This window comes from Schistocerca cancellata, chromosome 12 (genome assembly GCF_023864275.1).
Source record: "Schistocerca cancellata isolate TAMUIC-IGC-003103 chromosome 12, iqSchCanc2.1, whole genome shotgun sequence".
NCBI classification, from domain to species: domain Eukaryota; kingdom Metazoa; phylum Arthropoda; class Insecta; order Orthoptera; family Acrididae; genus Schistocerca; species Schistocerca cancellata.
Genome location: NC_064637.1, coordinates 19,646,152 through 19,665,401, shown reverse-complemented (window position 1 = coordinate 19,665,401; position 19,250 = coordinate 19,646,152). Strand labels below are relative to the sequence as shown.

At 47.3% G+C, this 19,250-nt stretch overlaps 1 protein-coding gene across 1 annotated transcript in view; it reads left to right on the top strand.

Annotated features, from left to right (window-relative positions):
• The first annotated feature begins 785 nt into the window (after positions 1-785).
• The window catches only part of LOC126109730 (uncharacterized), a 247,814-nt gene continuing 229,349 nt past the window's right edge, over positions 786-19,250 (top strand). Inside the window, exon 1 of the mRNA XM_049914781.1 lies at positions 786-851. The gene's annotated coding sequence lies outside the window, so the exon portion shown is untranslated. The remainder of the gene's footprint in view (positions 852-19,250) is intronic.

Below are 19,250 nucleotides of genomic sequence, written 5' to 3'. Positions count from 1 at the left end.
GTGTACCCCTGACGCCTACCTCCATTGCTCCCTTGTTGTCCTTTCTCAATCACTCTCCGCAGACTGACCAATGTCTCCAGTCAAGGCTGCTCACAGCTCGGCAGTTGTGGTGCTGCCACACTGTGCCAGATGTCTGCGAAGAATAATGTGGCCTTTGGATGCGCCGTCGGCAGGGCATGCGTTGGGAGAGTGGTAGTGGTGGAAGTCCTGGGCACACACACATACACACACACACACACACACACACACACATGTGCGCGCTCACACATGACATCCAATGGAGTCAAGACACCAGGCACTGTCTTCTTCTACTGGAACAAGAACTGATGACACACAGCAATGATGTTGCACTAGCCACGAGGTCAGGCCCGACTGCACCAGGCTGCCCCACATCCTGGTCACGTGTATTCCAGACGCCTGCCTCCATTGCTCCCTCGTAGTCCTTTCTCATTCGCTCTCCGCAGACTGACCAATGTCTCCAGTCGAGGCTGCTCACAGCTCGGCAGTGGTGGTGCTGCCACACTGTGCCAGATGTCTGCGCAGAATAATGTGGCCAGTAGATGCGCCGTCGGGAGAGTGGTAGTGGTGGGGGTCGTGGGCAGGCGCACGCGGTGCAGCTGGAGCGGTGTGGTGCTGAGGGCAGCTGGCGGCCGGCCTGTTGCAGGATGCCGGCCGACTGGTGAGTGAGTGGTGACCGGTGGTGAGGGCAGCCCGGGATGTCGGTGGCGGCGGCGGGCGACGGCCGGAAGGCGTCTGTGGAGGAGCGGCGGTCGCGCGTCCACCAGGAGCTGCAGGAGCTGCAGCAGCGCCGGCACCAGCAGCGCCTGCAGAGGGCGCACGAGCAGCGCGAGGTCAGTCTGGCCGCCACTGCTCCAGTTGGCCCGTAAATCATAATTACCCTGCAAGTCGTTTACTGATATACCGATCTTTCTTTCATGTCTATTAAATATTCGATTGTCGATTATGCAAAAGAAAAGTATTTTCAGCCACTAGTTATACACCTTAGTCCCAAACAGTTTGTCTTAGCTGCCATCATCATATTGATGGACCAAAAATACACTCTGAAATGCCCTGCTTACCCCGCAGGACAGGACAGATAGAATAAATTTTGGAAAGGGGCCAAAATAAGGGGCTGTCAGTTGCACTCGAACATACAACTGTATTATTTGATCAAACAGTACAAGAGCCCAAAAAAGTTTTTTAAATACACAGCTTTAATCTTTGAGACCATAATTACCGGCTGAAAGCCACTTTAACTTAAAAACAGCTGAAGGCCAAGAACGCAAGCATAATCAGAAATTTAAAAGGCAAGCCTTATCTGAAAACAGTTATTTAGTTAGGCTGAAGTAAACAAGTTAAATTCAAATCGGCTGAAGTCCTAAGACTAAAAAATTCAAAAAATTTTCAAAATGCCAAAGGTCTTACGTGAAACAGTACTTTAAACTAGGCTAGAGACCTTAAGAGTAAAGCAACTCTAATTTAAAACACAAAGTCGGCTAGAAGCCATACGAGTACCAACAACAAGAACAAATTTTAAAAAAACAAGGCAGTCCACAAAAGGGAGCCCAGATGTTCGAGGGTCGGCCTGGAATTCAAACACTGACGCTCCCTTAGGTGAGAGGCAGGCAGCCGGGCCAACCATTCACGATCTGACGACAGCCCAACCGGCCGAGTGTCAGCGGACGCTGCCACTTCACCCGACTAGGGCACAACAGGGACTTGAACGGAAGAACGTACAAGATATTGGCGCCCACAACCAATCATACACGGAGCTGTCAAACTACACACCGTGCTGGACAGTGACAACACGATGGGGAAACTACACTGGCTGAAATTTACGTCAGTTGCCAGGGCAGGTAACCGGAACGTTAACGGCCACAAGGCAGAAGATTCCGCTGGTGCACTTCAACTAAAATAACCAAATACAGGGAAACTCCACTGGAGGGTGGCTACAATTTTCCAACTTGAAAACCACATTGTTGCTCGCGCGAATATCCTGACAGCCGACAATGGACTCCAAAAGACACAATGTGAACAGCTTTGACCTGCTGGTAGGTTAAATCAAAATTCAACTTTCATGTCTAGGGTCGGTGATCCGAGAACCTGGTAGCAATGGGAACAGCGCCACACCGTCCGACACCGCGTAGAGAGCGCCAGCGGGCCCCGGCCAAACCACGCCCCGCCGCGAATTCCTCACTGCTCCACGCCGACCCACCGACTCCCCGCATACCGGCCAGCAGGAAACTATAAGCCCCAGGTCAAAGAGAGTCCGAGGTGCGAATATCAATACACACTGCTGCTGCCACTCGCGGAAGGAGAGCATAATCGCGATAACTGCGCATAGCATGAGCCAGCCATGGCTCACACTCAAAACAATGCACCACGAACGAATTAGCCGAAAGGGACGCAAATCGATAGACGTGATGCACATGTTCGTAAAAAGAAATTGGTTCGTGCTATTTGCCTCCAATACTATGGCATGAAGCATCAGGGCCATAATTGCCAAACATATGCAGCTTGTGTTAAACAGTGTGTATTAGCTTGTACAATTTAAAGACAATGAAATAGATAAATTTAAAAAGCAAAATATATTTTTTTCTTAAACACCTCTTGAATATCTGCGTAAAAAAATGCATAAAACATAAAGATACCTATCTCCCTCCGGAGCTCAACAATGCCAGCCGCGCGGTCTTGCCACGGTTCGCACTGCTGCCCCCGTCGGAGTGTAAGCTTATTTGTCCGTTACTGACGTAGAAGACCGCAAACCTTCTTTCCTTCCCGTCTGGGCAAGCTGTGCAGTGACTAGAGTACATGTACTGGGACAGGGTAAATGCTAGCTACAATGAGGTCGATTGTAATACTGGCATTTTAATTTGATATCCCCCACAACTGACAAAATTTACAAAAAAAATATTAATTTCTTTGTCCACCCACACACTCCTGAGAATGGCACATTAACAATTTGCAATTACGCGCCCCTATTACCTGCAGCTACGTTGATAAATACTCGGCACCTCGCAAGGATAACTACCAGATCGAGAATATTGGGTAAGTTGTTGGAAATGGTTAGGCGTTGGTGAAAATATCGCTTCTGAGCACACAAAGAGCTCTAACCGCAGAACTCTGCACGGAACACGCGTTGGTGCAGTGCTGCGATGCAGACAGTATATCTCCCTTCGAAGACGATGGCCAAGACGCCGTCTCCAAGTCCGTACCGCTCGACTGCTGAAGTCCCTCCACAATTCTCTCGTCTCCCACGCGTACCAAAACGCGGCGGAAGAATACTCAGTTTCGGCCAATGTCGAGCGCTCCATCATCGCCGAAATCCCACCAGCGGCATTTCTGAGACCTACCCAATGATGGTCATAACGCCCCTAGCCAAACGAAATTCCCGTCTTCGCCTCGTGTTACCGAGCACAGGTGGCTCCGGATGCCGGGCTTCCCCCAAAAGCGCCGTACTGTCCCGCGTTCCCGGAGACCGCTACCTGCCGCCCACGGCGGCCAGGCGAGCTACGGCCATCTGCAGACTCTACATTCCACAATCCTCAACTTGCGACGCTTTTCACCAAGCCTTTAAGTTAGTGGCTTAATGATGCAGACATGCAGGGAATACTGCTCGAGTTGTTGTTGTTGTGATCTTCAGTCCTGAAACTGGTTTGATGCAGCTCCCCATGCTACTTTATCCTGTGCAAGCCTCTTCATCTCCCAGTACCTACTGCAACCTACATCCTTCTGAATCTGCGTAGTGTATTCATCTCTGTGTCTCCCTCTACGATTTTTACCCTCCACGCTGCCCTCCAGCACTAAACTGGTGATCCCTTGATGCCTCAGAACATGTCCTACCAACTGGTCCCTTCTTGTCAAGTTGCACCACAAACTCCTCTTCTCCCCAATTCTATTCAATACCTCCTCATTAGTTATGTGATCTACCCATCTAATCTCCAGCATTCTTCTGTAGCACCACATTTCGAAAGCTTCTGTTCTCTTCGTGTCCAAACTGTTTATCGTCCATGTTTCACTCCCATACATGGCTACACTCTATACAAATACTTTCAGAAACGACTTCCTGACATTTATATCTATACTAGATGTTAACAAATTTCTCTTCTTCAGAAACACTTTCCTTGCCATTGCCAGTCTACATTTTATATCCTCTCTACTTCGACCACCATCACTTATTTTGCTCCCGAAATAGCAAAACTCATTTACTACTTTAAGCGTCTAATTTCCTGATCTAATTCCCTCAGCGTCACCCGACTTAATTCGACTGCTCGAGAGCGCCTCATATTTATCATAATTCAACAGAGTCATTATCTGATGGCCTTGCCACTCCCTTTAATAATACTAATGTTGGTAAACTAACGTGTAAGTACCCATGTCGTGGCACCTTACAGGAGATTCGAGTTCTCCCTCGGACATGGGTGTGTGTGTTGTCTTTAGCGTTAGATTAAGTAGTGCGATGACGTTCGGTCCCATAGGAACTTCCCACAAATTTCCAATTTTCCATCAGTGCCAAACCGAATAACTCCTTACATCAGGGTTAGAGGTGGAACAACCCGTTATTGTATTACTCAGTTTGTAAAGCTCTTTCCCTTGGTTATATTAGAACAGATAAGCCCTTGGTCACAAATATTAAATGAAAATTGACTAGGTTTCGACGCTACTATGAGCGTCGTCTTCAGAATTAAACTAACTATTTTAAAACATAATAGGTATATAGGACGTTAACTAAACTGTGTACTGACTGGAAAGAGATGCAGTACTTACAAGTTACATTCTAAAAAAAATCTTAAGCCGGAAGGGCGACGTCATGAAAAGCTGTAAGTAAGATAAGATGGCAAGCCGCTAAGGGCTGCTCGTACCTGAGTGAACACGGGTTGCAACAAAACTGTCCTTTCCCTTGAATAAATCATCCTGCTTTTTTCTGAAATTGTAATCATTTTTTTGTCTGTACATGTACTTCATATCTACCAATTTCCGTTGCATTTAGATAAATAGTGCGTGCTGTGTCTTTCTTTTATCTTGCAGTGTACATCACGATCAAACAGGATACAGTTGCGTGTCCAGTACAAACTTCCCTTCAATGAAATTAACTCTTGTGTTCACCTCATTATTTTGAGCTTTGAACTTTGATACAAAAATTTCATCTTGCGTGCCTGGCTAGGCAAATTTGTAATACAGTTGCATCTGTACTCTGCTTGAATGTAATGTATTTTTGCTTCATCGATGTACAGCTTTTCCTCTCTAATGATGGTTGGTAAAACTGAATCTGGTTGAGAACAAAGGTGTGTAGTCCAGCTGGTGGCTCAAAATGCATTTCTTCAAACAGTTACTAGTCGTGAATAATTAGCTACAAAAAGTTTCGTGAATGCTTAAGATTATTTCAGTTTTTTTTTAAAGATGTGTTTAGCGTTGACTCGCTGTCGATAGCTTGCTGAAGGAAAGAATTCCAACTGTACCATAGTGCTTACGTGTGGCGATACCACATTAAGTCTTCACAAGAAGCAGACAAAATAGCCAAAGAATCAGTACTAGACAGATCTGTGGAGCATTCATGAGACATTACTTTCAATACCGCAAGAGGTCTACCAACAGTAAATAGCCAGAATTTAGTTTCTGAAGTTCGACCCTATTTACACCAACCAATAATCAATGGAAAACCGCCTCCTCTGCAATTTTGGAAAGACAGCCGGGCCAGTGTTGCTCGTATATTTCTGGGAATAGCAGCTTCTACTGTCCCTTCTGAACGGCTATTCCCTTAGGCACGGGACAGGGCAAAAGCTTGCCGTTGCTGGAAAACGACAATGTTTCTCACTTCGTGAAAACTTTTGGTGCTTGTAAGGATATTCACTGCAGTATCTGTGCTACAAACAACAGTATTAATTAACTTTACTTATGAATGTTAAATGGACATGCTACCAATGAAATAATGCATTTCATAATTTGATCTGATGGAATTACATTTTCATGGAGACATATGAGTCTCAACTTCATTTTTGATAAATAGAAGCGGAAGCAATGAATTGTAATTTTTGCCATGGCCAGAACTTGAACCTGGGGCTCCTGTTTACTAGGTATACACACCATAACATTACGGTGTTATGGCTAACACAGCACCAAGCCCTAAGAAAAGACGTAATTTCGTAAAATTTTTAATTTATTAACTACTTGACCCAATTTTTTTTTTAATCCAGACAATTGTACAAAGTTGCCAGCAGGAGTTGCAGAAAAATGATGGTAATAACGTTAACTGAAACTGAATGAATGTGTGAGATAGTCTGCTTTTATTAATACCACAGCTCACGTGAATTCATGTTGAACCGGAAAAAAACAAAGCTCGGTGTTAAGGAAGTTGTGCAGTGTACATACAGTTTCACAATACATTCACAATGATTGTTCAAAAACGTCTCCACCGAGTTCAATGCCTTTAGCTGCACGTGTATGAACAGATTTTGTTGCTCGTTTCAATTTCACAGGGTTGTTCTTAATTTCGCCTATTGCATTCATAAACTATGTCTTTTACTGCACCCCCATACACAAAAATAAACACCATATCGGAGTATCCCTCTGTCGTAAATTTGAAAGGCATAATCTACAAACTACAGCAGTTACTAAGTGCTTTCACATAAATACACTGTTGTAATTATGTTAGTTCACTGAACAATACACAAAACTAACTCTTTTCAAGGTTATGAAACGACTGAAACAGCTCAATAACAATGACGTAAACGTTCTACATTCTTAACGGAAACTAAACAAATTAGTTGTATAATAATCTTTTCTTCTCTGGATGTTCTGGAAGACTACTGCAGACACACATCTGGGACATGTTTTATTAGATTCACCAAATCATTAACAACAAAATGAATGGAAATCGTGCTTTACTTTAACCTCGTACAGTTTTGCGATGGCTTCATGTTAGCGAAGATGCTGAATTTGGCCGGCCAGGGTGGCCGAGCGGTTCTAGGCGTTACAGTCTGGAACCGCGCGACCGCTACAGTCGCAGGTTCGAATCCTGCCTCGGGCATGGCTGTGTGCGATGTCCTTAGTTTAGTTAGGATTAAGTAGTTCTAAGTTCTAGGGGACTGATGAACCCAGATGTTAACTCCCATAGTGCTCAGAGCTATTTGAACCATTTTTTTTGCTGAATTTGAGGCAAAATCTTTTATTAGCCGTAATACCGTAACTAAATATTTGCGGACCTATGTTTATCCGAACTTTTTTCTTTAGTTTCTCTTGTAGAATAACATATTAAAATATTTGCATATCTTCATGAATATTTTAAGATGTTATTCTACAAGTGAAAGTAAAGAAAAAAGTTCATATGAACATAGGTCTGCAAATGTTTGGTTACCCTACGTTTCTAGCAGTTGTAGACTTATAGAAAGTTTTTGACAATGTTAACTGGAATACTCTCTTTCAAATTCTGAAGGTGGCAGGGGTAAAATACAGGGAGCGAAAGGCTATTTACAATTTGTACAGAAACCAGATGGCAGTTATAATAGTCGAGGGGGCATGAAAGGGAAGCAGTGGTTGGGAAGGGAGTGAGACAGGGTTGTAGCCTCTCCCTGATGTTTTGTATATTGAGCAAGCAGTAAAGGAAAGAAAAGAAAAATTCGGAGTAGGTATTAAAATCCACAGAGAAGAAATAAAAACTTTGAGGTTCGCCGATGATATTGTAACTCTGTCAGAGACAGCAAAGCACTTGGAAGAGCAGTTGAACGGAATGGACAGTGTCTTGAAAGGAGGATATAAGACGAACATCAACAAAAGCAAAAGATGATAATGGAATGTAGTCGAATTAAGTCGGGTGATACTGAGGGAATTGTATTAGGAAATGACACTTAAAGTAGTAAAGGAGTTTTGCTATTTGGGGAGCAAAATAACTGATTATGGTCGAAGTAGAGAAGATATAAAATGTAGACTGGCAATGGGAAGGAAAGCGTTTCTGAAGAAGAGAAATTTAATAACATCGAGTATTGATTTAAGTGTCAGGAAGTCGTTTCTGAAAGTATATGTAAGGAGTGTAGCCATGTATGGAAGTGAAACATGGACGATAAATAGTTTGGACAAGAAGAGAATAGAAGCTTTCGAAATGTGGTGCTACAGAAGAATGCTGAAGATTAGATGGGTAGATCACATAACTAATGAGGAGGTATTGAATAGAATTGGGGAGAAGAGGAGTTTGTGGCACAACTTGAATAGAAGAAGGGACTGGTTGGTAGGACATATTCTGAGGCATCGAGGGATCACCAATTTAGCATTGGAGGGCAGCGTGGAGGGTAAAAATCGTAGAGGGAGACCAAGAGATGAATACACTAAGCAGATTCAGAAGGATGTAGGTTGCAGTAAGTACTGGGAGAGGAAGAAGGTTGCACAGGATAGAGTAGCATGGACAGCTGCATCAAACCAGTCTCAGGACTGAGAACAACAACAACAACAGGCAACTGTGGAACACCACGGACCGTAGGTGACAGGGATGAACGCCGGCTGTGGGGATGTCTACATGCGAACAGACGTGGAACTGTTGAGCAACTGAACTTCCAGAAGAAGCAAGGGGTACCTAGAGTGCCTCCTCAATAACTTTAGCGGACGTTCCTGCAAGCGCCTGGCTCATGCACCAAAACTGAGTGTTGTTCGCTGCTGACGAAGGCTGGAATCTGCACACCAGTATGGCAACTGCACGTCCACTGAGATGCAGCAGGTGGCCTTTCAGATGAGCCACGTTTTATGCTGCATCGGCGTGCAACACGTGAAAACAGTCACCCTACAACAGTCGTCAGAAGGGTCTGTGCCGGGGGAAGTAGTGTTTATAAAAAATGGATCAAATGGCTATGAGCACTATGGGACTCAACATCTGAGGTCATCAGTCCCCTAGAACTTAGACCTACTTAAACCTAACTAACCTAAGGACATCAGACACAACCATAGCCGAGGCAGGATTCGAACCTGCGACCGTGGCGGTCGCGCGGTTCCAGACTGTAGCGCCTAGAACTGCTCCACCACTAAGGCCAGCGTAGTGTTTATAGTCCTGGGAATGTTTTCGTCGCGTTCCCTAGATCAGCGGTCTTCAAACTTGCTGGTCAAGGACCAATACTGACATTGTAAGGAAGAACCTCGATCCACATACACACCGATGCTACTAGTATTTTGTAACATGCATATTGCTGTGTCCTTCTCCACCAGACATCACAGCCCCTAGAGTATCAGCAACCAAACTGACAGCCTGCAGCCGCGGGTTGCCCGCCTCGCAGGCACACCGAAGCACTACACAACCTACAGGCAATATTGATGAACGGCCACAACAACAACAACAACAACAACAACACAGCAAAGGAACCAGCGGCCACAGGGCCGCTACTGGCCCACATAAACATAAGAGAGGTCGCTGCAGATCCCAGAACTAATTTCACACGTCAAACCGTGTGATGGAAAATAGTTCCGAGGTAGGCCTACTCGTCCGTTGAAGCGCTCGGCCGCACATCGGCAGTTCATCGACCGTCAGCAGACGTGGATAGCCGCCGCCCCGGCAGCCCGGCTTGGATCTTCTCGCCGATCTCTGGATTAGGATTGGTATATCAGAGAAGTCTCTGGCGGGGACTAGTAGGAATTTATTTCAGTAGTTTTCTATCTTATTCTAGTATGTAGTTGTGATTCGATGATGGATCACTGTTTTGTGTTGGCGTTATACACTCCTGGAAATTGAAATAAGAACATCGTGAATTCATTGTCCCAGGAAGGGGAAAATTTATTGACACATTCCTGGGGTCAGATACATCACATGATCACACTGACAGAACCACAGGCACATAGACACAGGCAACAGAGCATGCACAATGTCGGCACTAGTACAGTGTATATCCACCTTTCGCAGCAATGCAGGCTGCTATTCTCCCATGGAGACGATCGTAGAGATGCTGGATGTAGTCCTGTGGAACGGCTTGCCATGCCATTTCCACCTGGCGCCTCAGTTGGACCAGCGTTCGTGCTGGACGTGCAGACGGCGTGAGACGACGCTTCATCCAGTCCCAAACATGCTCAATGGGGGACAGATCCGGAGATCTTGCTGGCCAGGGTAGTTGACTTACACCTTCTAGAGCACGTTGGGTGGCACGGGATACATGCGGACGTGCATTGTCCTGTTGGAACAGCAAGTTACCTTGCCGGTCTAGGAATGGTAGAACGATGGGTTCGATGACGGTTTGGATGTACCGTGCACTATTCAGTGTCCCCTCGACGATCACCAGTGGTGTACGGCCAGTGTAGGAGATCGCTCCCCACACCATGATGCCGGGTGTTGGCCCTGTGTGCCTCGGTCGTATGCAGCCCTGATTGTAGCGCTCGCCTGTACGGCGCCAAACACGCATACGACCATCATTGGCACCAAGGCAGAAGCGACTCTCATCGCTGAAGACGACACGTCTCCATCCGGCCCTCCATTCACGCCTGTCGCGACACCACTGGAGGCGGGCTGCACGATGTTGGGGCGTGAGCGGAAGACGGCCTAACGGTGTGCGGGACCGTGCCCAGCTTCATGGAGACGGTTGCGAATGGTCCTCGCCGATACCCCAGGAGCAACAGTGTCCCTAATTTGCTGGGAAGTGGCGGTGCGGTCCCCTACGGCACTGCGTAGGATCCTACGGTCTTGGCGTACATCCGTGCGTCGCTGCGGTCCGGTCCCAGGTCGACGGGCACGTGCACCTTCCGCCGACCACTGGCGACAACATCGATGTACTGTGGAGACCTCACGCCCCACGTGTTGAGCAATTCGGCGGTACGTCCACCCGGCCTCCCGCATGCCCACTATACGCCCTCGCTCAAAGTCCGTCAACTGCACATACGGTTCACGTCCACGCTGTCGCGGCATGCTACCAGTGTTAAAGACTGCGATGGAGCTCCGTATGCCACGGCAAACTGGCTGACACTGACGGCGGCGGTGCACAAATGCTGCGCAGCTAGCGCCATTCGACGGCCAACACCGCGGTTCCTGGTGTGTCCGCTGTGCCGTGCGTGTGATCATTGCTTGTACAGCCCTCTCGCAGTGTCCGGAGCAAGTATGGTGGGTCTGACACACCGGTGTCAATGTGTTCTTTTTTCCATTTCCAGGAGTGTACTTGGAGAATTTGTTTTGGTTAATTGAACAGTCCAATAAATTGTTTACGGACTTTGATCGTTAGTTTCTTCTGATTACGCAGACATAACACATATATTAGAATGTTTTGAGTCCCCAGTAGACTAGCGGCAGAAAGATGGCACTATGGGCTGTTTCAGAAAGATTGATATAATTTTGGACGATAATAATTACGTAACATGTGATGTGCCGGCAAGGAAATAAGTGTTGTTGAAATGAGCATGAGCTAGAGTTTCGGATGTCAATCAGTGCGTTTGCAGTCAGTCAGATAATTCCGTCCTCTCGGGAGAAGGAGTGTCGTGTGCTGCAGTTTGCAAAGAATGTGTCGGCGATTTCCGTCCAGCTTGCTTTTCGTGGGCATTTTGGCACTGATCTGTGTTGCAAGTTCTTCGGGTTGGCGATAAAAGGAGACTGGTTGATTTCAGCCGTGCTCTGCTACAACACTTAGAAGTCGACACGTTTCTACCACGATTAATTTTCAGTAATGAAGCAACATTTCATGTTAGCGGTAAAGTAAATCGCCATACCGTATGTATGTGGGAGAATCCAGAATCCTCATGACGTTGCTGATCACGAAAAAGACTCACCTAAAGTGAACGTTTCTGTGCCATTTCTCGTGAAAAAGTGTACGGACTCTTCCTTTTTAAGAAAACTCAATGGCTGGAATGAGTTCTCTCCAAATACTGCAGAACTGGCTTTTCCGCAACTTCAGGAGGGCTTCATTTTCCAACACGTTGGAGCTCCGCCACGCTGACACGACAGTATACATCAGTTCCTCACAGCGACATTCTGCCTCGATGGTCGATAGGGCGCACGCGACCCCGAGACATTACCCTGCATTCTGGGCCTCCAAGACCACCAGACATGACACATGGGTTTTTGTCTTACGGGAATACGTGAAGGAAAGTACACTACTGGCCATTAAAATTGCTGCACCACAAAAATGGCGTGCTACAGACGCGAAATTTACCCGACAGGAAGAAGATGCTGTGATATGCAAAAGATTAGCTTTTCAGAGCATTCACACAAGGTTAGCGGCGGTGGCGACACCTACAACAGGCTGCAATGAAGAAAGTTTCCAACCGATTTCTCATACACAAACAGCAGTTGATCGGTGTTGCCTGGTGAAACGTTGTGATGCGTCGTGTAAGGAGAAGAAATGCGTACCGTCACGTTTCCGACTTTGATAAAGGTCGGATTGTAGCCTATCGCGATTGCGGTTTATCGTATCGCGAGAATGCTGCTCGCGTTGGTCGAGATCCAATGACTGTTAGCAGAATATGGAATCGGTGGCTGCAGGAGGGTAATACGGAATGCCGTGTTGGATCCCAACGGCCTCGTATCACTAGCAGTCGAGATGACAGGCATCTTATCCGCACGGCTGTAACGGATCGTGCAGCCACGTCTCGATCCCTGAGTCAACAGATGAGGACGTTTGCAAGACAACAACCATCTCCACGAACATTTCGACGACGTTCGTGGCAGCATGGACTATCAGCTCGGAGACCATGGCTGCGGTTACCCTTGACGCTGCATCACAGACAGGAGCGCCTGCGATGGTGTACTCGACGACGAACCTGGGTGCACGAATGGCAAAACGACATTTTTTCGGATGAATCCAGGTTCTGTTTACAGCATCATCATGGTCGCATCCGTGTTTGGCGACATCGCGGCGAACGCACATTGGAAGCGTGTATTCGCCATCGCCATACTGGCGTATCACCCGGCGTGATGGTATGAGGTGGCATTTGTTACACGTCTCGGTCACCGCATTGACGGCACTTTGAACAGTGGACATTACATTTCAGGTGTGTTACGACCCATGGCTCTACCATTCATTCGATCCCTGTGAAACCCCACATTTCAGCAGGATAATGCACGACCGCATGTTGCAGGTCCTGTACGGGCCTTTCTGGATACAGCAAATGTTCGATTGATGCCCTGGCCAGCACATTCTCCAGATCTCTCATCAACTGAAAACGTCTGGTCAATGGTGGCCGAGCAACTGTCTCGTCACAATACGCCAGTCACTACTCTTGATGAACTGTGGTATCGTTTTGAAACTGCACGGGCAGTTGTACGTGTACACGGCATCCAAGCTGTGTTTGACTCAATGCCCAGGCGTATCGAGGCCGTTATTACGGCCAGAGGTGGTTGTTCTGGGTACTGATTTCTCAGGATCTGTGCACCCAAATTGCGTGAAAATGTAATCACATGTCAGTTCTAGTATAATATATTTGTCCAATGAATGCCCGTTTATCATCTGCATTTCTTCTTGTTGTAGCAGTTTTAATCGTCAGTAGTGCAGGTGCACTTCCCTTTTACCTCGTCACGTAGAAGGAGTAAAGAACAGAACAGCCGCCGCATAAACTACTTTCCGTAAAAGTAGATACGTTGTGTGAAGTTTATGACGAATTTAGCTGTCGTCTAGATGTTGTTTCTGCTTCTGCTGCTGCTGCTGCTGCTGCTGCTGCTGCTGGTGTAAAAATACAGGGTGTTTCCGTAAGAGCTTGCAAAAATTTAACACGACGTAGAGGGTGCTTCACTGGACAGTTTGAGGTAGGGAACCTGAGGTGGGAGAAAACAGGTTAAGGAGTTGATAGCATTAGTGTGTACTTTTTTATTTACGTTAGTTACAGTTAACTGCAAATACCTTCACTGAATTGGTGAACGTACCATTTGTGCCGTACCTTACGAGATGTGTTGAAACTGACGGCCATCAACCTCAGCGCAAGCGTGACATCAGCCAACAAGATTCTAACGCACCATGACAAATATCCCCGGTGTGTTTCGAATCACACCACAGACTGCTACAATTCTGGCAACTAACTACAGCTCCGTGTCCACTGGGGTCTCATACACTAGTGACTTTGCATACCCCCATTGGAAATAAGGAAGGGGATTGAGATCAGGTGACCCCGCAGGGCCGGCCAGAATGGCCGAGCGGTTCTAGGCGCTACAGTGTGGAGCCGCGCGACCGCTACGGTCGCAGGTTCAAATCCTGCCTCGGGCATGGATGTGTGTGATATCCTTAGGTTAGTTAGGTTTAAGTAGTTCTAAGTTCTAGGGGACTGATGACCTCAGATGTTAAGTTCCGTAGTGCTTAGAGCCATTTGAATTCTTGCCATACCCGTCCCAGCACGCCATCGTCGACTGTGGCAGTCGCTTCCCGTATTCTCTCCCGGAGCTTTGCTACATCACGTGGTAGAGGCGTTACATACACCAGGCCTTCAATGTGTCCCCACGGAAAAAAGTCACACGGAGTGAGATTTGGTGATCGGGGAGGTCATGTCATGAAACAGCTCGCTCTGTACCTGAACTCGCCATGTTTTCCACTAGCGCTGACTATCGGCAAATTACCGAACTAGGCTGTTGCGGCATTCAAGAAAAAAAATTCGAAGTTTCGGGGTTTCTCTTGAAAATGGCATATGTATGATATCTGTACAATATTTGGTTCTTGTGCAATAAATAATTGAAAGTATTCCCGGACTTTATGTACACCCCGTATTTTGTATTGGAACCGATGTGCAGAAACGTCATCCAACGACGCTACAGAGCCTCAAAGTTAGAGGTGGCGGTGCCTGTAAATGTTTCCGTATACAAACTGATTGCGCGATGAAGTTACAAACTTTCTAGGATGATTAACAAGGACAGACGTATCAATTTGAGATAGGAACCCTAGTTCGAATACGAACAAGTGGAAAGTTATAAGCTGAAATTATTGTGATACCTCTCACAGTCGAACGAGGTGGCGCAGTGGTTAGACACTGGACTCGCATTCGGGAGGACGACGGTTCAAATCCCGCGTCCGGCCATCCTGATTTAGGTTTTCCGTGATTTCCCTAAATCACTCCAGGCCAATGCCGGGATGGTTCCTTTGAAAGGGCATGGCCGACTTCCTTCCCCATCCTTCCCTAATCCGATGAGACCGATGACCACGCTGTCTGGTCTCCTTCCCCAAACAAACCAACCAACCAACCAACCAACAAACCTCTCACAGTGCGATGCACATACTGGTATTGTTGTTAAGAACGTAGCGTATTCAACTTTCCGAGGTGGAAGTATGGACCAAAACAAGAAAAAAAATGCCCGGTTAACATGGGCATTAAAATGCATACCTGAGAAAATATGAGCATTTGTTCATCTTCGCTACAAACTCATCCATTCAACAAGTCCTCAACTCTCTTAAGGTATACATTTTAAAGCCCAAGTCTAATGGACATTATTTAGTTGTCTTAGTTCGTACTACCACCTCTGAAAATTATCTACCCTACGATCTTAGCAACAACAATACCAGTACACTGTCAGAACGATTTCCGCCAGACTTTCGACTCGTTCGTTTGCGGTTCAGGGACCCTTACCTCAAATTGATGCATCTATCCTTCTCAATCATTCTAGAAACTTTGTAACATTACAACGCAATCACCCTGTATCTACATGGGTTAGATAAAAAGTAGTGGCAACACAGCCATAATACTCTGAAACGCCAAAGAAACCGGTATAGGCATGCGTATTCAAACACAGAGATGTGTGAACGCCTATATAGGACAAGTGTGTGGCGCAGTTGTTTGATTGGTTACTACTGCTACAATGGCAGGTTGTCAAGATTTAAGTGAGTTTGAACGAGGTGTTATAGTGGGGGCACGAGCGATGGGAGGTGGCGATGAAGTGGGGATTTTCTCGTACGAGCATTTCACGAGTGTACCGTGAATATCAGGAATTCGGTAAAACATCAAATCTCCGACATAGCTGCGGCCGGAAAATGGTCCTACAAGAACGGGACCAATGGTGGCTGAAGAGAAGCCTTCAATGTGACAGAACTGAAAACCTTCCGCAAATTTCTGCAGATTTCAATGCTGGGTCATCAACAAGTGTCAGCGTGTTAACCATCATAGATATGGGCATTCGGAACCGAAGGCCCACTCGTGTACCCTTGATGAATGCACGGAGACAAGGCTTTACACCTCGCTTGGACCCGTCAACACCGACATTGGACTGTTGAGGAGTGGAAACATGTTGCCTGGTCGGACGAGTCTCGTTTCAAATTGAATCGATCGGATGGACGTGTCCTGGTATGGAGAAAACTCCATGGACCCTGCATGTCACCAGGGGACTGTTCAAGCTGGTGGAGGCTCTATGATGGGGTGGGGCGTGTGCATTTGGAGTGATATGGGACCCTTGATACGTCTAGATACGACTCTGACAGGTGACACGTACATGTGCATCCTGTCTGATCACCTGCGTCCGTTCGTGTCCATTGTGCATTCCGACAGACATGGCAATTCCAGCAGGACAATGCGACAACCCACACGTCCATAATTGCTACAGAGTGGCGCGAGGAACACCCTTCTCAGTTTAAACATTTCCACTGACCACCAAACTCCCCAGACATGAACATTATTGGGCATATCTGGGCTGTCTTGTAATGTGCTGTTCATAAGAGATCTCCATCCCCTCGTACTGTTACGGACTTGATGGGCAGCCCTGCAGGATTCACGCTGTCAGTTCCCTCCAGCACTACTTCAGTCATTAGTCGAGTCCATGCCACGACATGTTGCGGCACTTCTGCTTGCTCGCTGTTTCTTTGCCTCTTCAGTGTATGAAGGACATGCATCACATCGTACGCCCACTCTCCGTAGCTGATAGCGAAAGGTCAGTTGAAACAGTGCAGCGAGCGGCGTCAACTGTGCTTGACTCAGCTGCTGTATTGTCTGAAAGTGCGGGAGGCCAGTTAGTGCCCTGACACCATGTTTAGGAAACGTGAACAACATGGGTGGATCAAGATTGAAGTAGCACGTGGTTAGAGCGCATAAAATGCTTCCATCAGGCACCGCATCCCGGTGAACTGCGTGTAGGAGTTGCTGCGTACGTGGTGGGTGGGAAGGGGGGGGGGGGGTGATTGCGACCTGTTCACCTCGTCGTGGCAGGCGCTACAACACAAGAGAGTACACCATCCGTGCCAGGGAGTGATCCTTCCGAGACATCGACGGAGATGGATGCATCTGGGTAGGGGAAGGTGATAGAGATCCGACGCGACTATGTTGAGGACATGTGATTGGGCCGGCCGGTGTCGCCGAGCGGTTCTAGGCGCTACAGTCTGGAACCGCGCGACCGCTACGGTCGCAGGTTCGAATCCTGACTCGGGCATAGCTGTGTGTGATGTCCTTAGGTTAGTTAGGTTTAAGTAGTTCTAAGTTCTAGGGGACTGATGACCTCAGATGTTAAGTCCCCCCAGATGACTCCCATAGTGTTCGCTACTGCCGGCTTTTCCCTTCACTGAAGGCCATAAATACCGAAAACACATTGTTCGTCTATGATGCACAGACATGATCTGGCTCAAAACTAATATACACTGAAGATCCAAAGAAACTGGTGTACCTGCCTAATATCATATAGGGCCCCCACAAATACGCAGAAGTGGCGGAGCACGACGTGGCATGGATTCGACTAATGTCTGAAGTGGTGCTGCAGGGAATTGACACCATGAATACCGCACGGCTGTCCAGAAATCCGTAAGAGAACGACGGAGTGGAGATGTCTTCTGGAGAGCACGTTTAAAGGCGTCCCAGATACGTTCAATAATGTTCATGTCTGGTGAGTCTGGTGGCCAGCGAAAGTGTTTATACTCAGAAGAGTGTTCCTGGAGCAACTCTGTAACAATTCTGGACGTGTGGGTTGTCGCATTGTCCTGCTGGAATTACCCAAGTCCGTCGGAATGCACAATGAACATGAATGGATGCAGGTGGTCAGAGAAGATGCTTACGGACGTGTCACATGTCAGAGTCGTATCTAGACGTATCAGGGGTCCCATATCACCCCAACTCCTCACGCCCCACGCAATTACAGAGGCTGCACCAGCTTGAACAGTCCTGTGCTGACATGCAGGGTCCACGGATTCGTCAGGTTGTCTGCATACCCATACTCGTCCATTCGGTCGACACAATCTGAAACGCAACTCGTCCAACCAGGCAACATGTTTCCAGTCATCAACAGTCAGTGTCGAAGGGGCCAGGTGAGGCGTAAAGCTTTCTGTCGTGCAGTCATCAAGGGTACACGAGTGGGCCTTCCGCTCCGAATGCTCATTTCGATGATGTTTTGTTGACTGGTTCGCACGCTGACACCTGTTGGTGGCCCAGCACTGAAATCTGCAGCAATTTTCTGAAGGTTTGCACTTCTGTCACGCTGAAAGATTCTCTTCAGTCGCCGTTGGTCCCGTTGTTGCAGGATCTTTCTCCGGCCGCGGCAGTGTCGGAGATTTAATGTGTTACCGGCTTTCTCATATTCACGGTAGACACTTGAAATGGTCGTACGGGAAAATCCCCACTTGATCGCTATCTCGCCAGGTCCCATCGCTCGTGCGCCGCCTATAACCCTACGTTCAAAGTCAGTTAAATCTTGATAACCTGCCATTGTAGCAGCAGTAACCGATCTAACAACTGGCAAGACACTTGTCTTACATAGGCATTGCCGACCGCAACGCCGTTTTCTGCCTGTTTACAGATCTCTGTATTTGAATACGCGTGCCTATAACAGTTTCATTGGCGCTTCAGTGTATTTGGTTGCTCAATCATTACATTTAAAATTTTCTTGTCACGGTGTTTGTTGCCATACTCCTCCGAAATGGCTAGATCGATTCTGATGAAATTTTACATGTATATACGGAACAAGTGTCTTATATAGGCGTTGCCGACCTCATTGCCGTATTCTGCCTGTTCACATATTTCTGTAGTTAAATACGCATGAGTACACCAGTTTCCTTTGGCGCTTCAGTGTAATAGCGAAGGATAAACAGCGCTGACATCACTGATCTGCCGAAATGGGAGAGCTGCAGTCGGCCGCTGTAGGCGAGCGGTTCTAGGCGCTTCAGTCTGGGACCGCGCAACCGCTATGGTCGCAGGTTCGAATCCTGCCTCGGGCGCCGGCCTTAGTTGCCGAGCGGTTCTAGGCGCTTATGTCCGGAACCGCGCGACTGCTGTGGTCGCAGGTTCGAATCCTGCCTCGGGCATCGATGTGTGTGATGCCCTTAGGTTAGTTGGGCTTAAGTAGTTCTAAGTTCTAGGGGACTGATGACCTCAGATGTTAACTCCCATAGTGCTCAGTGCCATTTGAACCATTTGGG